Raw genomic sequence first — 3,817 nt, 5'->3', positions numbered from 1 at the left:
TTATCAATTACCCATTAAATTACATTTCATTGCATTGATTTATGTGTGGTCTGGTGGTATAGCACTCGCCTTCTGATCGAAAGGTCCAGGATTCGAGTTCCGCCCTGAGCGACGTATAGTTGAGTCTTTTGAAAAGGCTCTTTGCTCACATACTGGCATGTTTAATGGCTATTGCTCTATATAAATGCTCTATTTTCTTTCAAAAGACTATCCACTCTCATAGCTGTCAACACATCTTCTTTCTCAACTGCTTAATTAGCTACGGTAAGTCAAATTCAAGTAAATTATTGGTGGCAAATTGATTATAAAACCAAAATGGGACAGCGTGGCTCGGCGATATGGTTTTTGCTTCGTACCCGAAAGGTACCGAGTTCGACTACCCGCCGCGTTGTGTGGCCTTGAGCAAGTCACCTAGCCTTAGCTCACTCTGCGGCGCTGCACTGCGGCTGACGCCTGGGTTATTCCAGTCTTCCCTTGGAATAGACCCTAAAGAAAGATTTCCCCTTGGGGATGAATAAAGGAAATTTATTTATTTATTTATTTATTTATTTATTTATTTATTTATTTATTTATTTATTTTACAACATAAAAAGACTAATGAATAGTTTTGATTAAAAGATGTCAAGGCAACATTATTTTTTATTGAACGATCATTATCGTAATATTTCATCATTATATACAAAATATCCCCTAGTCTCCTTTCCCGACTACTTCAATAGCTGCGATGTGAAAAATAAATGCTGTCGGACACACAACAATTTAATGCTTTTCAACCAACACGAGTAATGAGTATCTAGAAAATATTATGGTTTACAAGATACATTCAACTTTGATTTTGGAAATGAAAATAATATTAATAATGATGATGAAAATAATAATAATAATAATAATAATAATAATAATAATAATAATAATAATAATAATAATAATAATAATAATAATAATAATAATAATAATAATAATAATAATAATAATAATAATAATAATGATGATGATGATAATATAATAATAATAATAATAATAATAATAATAATAATAATATAACAATAACAATAATGATGATGATGAAGATGATGGAAATAATGATGATAATAATAATAATAATAATAATAATAATAATAATAATAATAATAATAATAATAATAATAATAATAATAATAATAATAATAATAATAATAATAATAAATAGGTACTTTCATTATATTTGTATATTTTGATTGTTTTGAAGGGATGCAGTGATGTTTTACCAATTACATATGAATGAGGTCATTTCTGATATTAGAATATTTATCAGGCTCAAAGTCAAAGTAATAGTCCATTTATCTAAATAAAAGCCGAGGAACTTATAAATCATCTCTGGCAAAAGGTATTCTTTGAGAATTTCAAATGATCAATTAATTTATTAGAATATAGTGAACACTAATCACCTCTCTCGACTGGCAAAAATAAATCGTTTGACATCACAGAAATCTTTCTATTGATGCTGTACCTTTATAAAAAAACTCACAACATCCGCCTGATATAACGTGCCAACACACAAAACTATGTGTAACCTTGGACATTTATAGTCTGGTTGATAGAATATAGTAAGAACTATTCAAAAATGGTTGACAAAAAACAATAACAAATTGTTAAGTGACGTCAATAGGCTTCAACAGTCGTGACGTCACTTCACTCGTGATGGCGCATAGTAACTTAGCAACTTGTTCTAAACTATCGGAACAATGGTGGACGCCCTTATGAAATAATTCTACGACGAACATAAAAGTGTATCCCGAGGAGAAAAACAGTATAAATCTCATCATGTTTTGACTTTTATACATTCTGATCACACGACATGTGAAAAAGTTCTAGCCAGCATGAATGATAATAAGTACCGATTCTCTTTGTTTAGAACCAAGCTGCTCGTTGCTGGGCGGACGTGACCTCACTCTATTGAATCCTATTCCGTTCATTACTTTGACAGGTTTCGGATAATCTACTTTTAGTGACACCTCGTGACCACAGTTTACCAAACTTTGTAAATAAATATGGTAGACAAAGGGCAATCAAACACAATCGTGTAAACAAATCGATGTTGTTGATTTTTATCACAGACTATTATTATAGTGGTCAAGGAGAACCCTTGCCAGTCGCTTGATTTTTTATTAATTAAGTAAGACTTGACAAATTGTTTGATTTATGCCTGTGTATTTTTAATTACAAAAAATTTTAAAAAATATTCTTTTCGGTAGCCACTTGTGATTCTATGTAAAAATGTAGACATGCTGATGTCATGATTATCAATCTTACTTTAATGGTTTTCATATAACATTTGTCAATGGACATTTCAAATCATTACTGGTTTGTAAGTTACCTACATGATATCAATCAAAAATACCAAGCCCAACTTTTATATTGATGAGCTTCCGGTTGGCATCCTCGATTGACCATTGTCGAAGAGACATTTTGTTCACTTCAATGCGTTTTTTTAATATCAATGCACTCATATATTATATCTGGCAATGCAGGACAAGAATCGCTTTAATTACAGTATGAATAATTAATACCTTTTACCTCATCTTTCAGTAAATTTCCTCTTAAATTTACTCGACTTTTAGCATATATCATTGCTATCAATAAAAATGCTCCAATCTCATTATCTCCCCTACGTGTTTTGATTGCCTGCTTTGTTTTGAAATAAAAGCAGTCACTTCATAATTATATCGGAAGAAAATAAGAGATAGAATGTCACTTGAAACATTTCGTCAGCAATCGTTTCAACCTCTCCTCAAAGTAGAAACCAAAAATTAACGTTGTGTTATCGCTCCAATTACTATAAACGTCAACTATGCTCTTCCCCCCACACTATTCTTGGACCACAAAATAATAACTACTAATACCATCAGTCTGTGAAACTCGTTTGTTTTCTTTTTTAAGTATTAAATCCTTTTAGACTATGTCATTATTGCCTCCAAGTTTCGCTAGCATGAATAGTCTTCGTAAACAATCATCGCTCTTCTTTAAGTCGAGCATATAAAAAGCTCTCAAGTTTACATAAAAATTGGCTCATTTCGTGTCTTATTAACCGGGTCTCCCAACCATTTCGCAAACACCCATTAAACCGTTTCCTGTCTGTCATGCATCCTTTAGACGCGTGTGTTTGTTTACGACGATGGGAGCTGATCTATGAAATAATACAATTTTCTAATGACGACGAGTAAGCAAGCTGGTAAAAAGAGCGTCAATGAATGGAACATTCAATCAATCTTTCCCCTTTATGTTAAACTTGTTTTTGTTTTTAACAGTCATAGATAAATGATTTTGGCGCAAGATGAAAAGAGTAGGGATTTTTTCCCTGAGAGAGATTGTTGCACATTTTGAAATAGTATCTAGCACAAATACTTCTAGTATAGCAGTTTGAACCTAAATGAAATAATGAATATAACAATTAAGCAGGATATAAAAGGAAAACCCTTTTTTAATGTGGACTTTTATAATTAGAGCTAATTCAACTTCATAAGCCCATTTCCCTATATAGGCTCGATTACAGATTTTTTTTTTTCGACAGAGGAAACGCGATTACCGGCCAGGCACTTATTTTACACTTTAGCATGATGAGAAAATGTGAATTCATAATCGTTCCCATAAACTCAACTTTATGCTGCACATAGAGGTATCGAGCACAGGAACTACATACAGGTCACAAGCGGAGTGTCATACCACTAGACCAAAAAAAAAAAAAAAAAAGAACGCACAAATGAATGTGTCGGACTCAATCAAATCTTCAATCGCCCAAAGCATAAACAATAATATTATGGTGCAAACCCAAGAGAGC

This window comes from Berghia stephanieae, chromosome 2 (genome assembly GCF_034508935.2).
Source record: "Berghia stephanieae isolate SIO BIC M18660-M18661 chromosome 2, UCSD_Bste_1.3, whole genome shotgun sequence".
In the NCBI taxonomy this organism is placed as follows: Eukaryota; Metazoa; Mollusca; class Gastropoda; order Nudibranchia; family Aeolidiidae; genus Berghia; species Berghia stephanieae.
Note: the sequence above shows the minus strand (reverse complement) of the source record.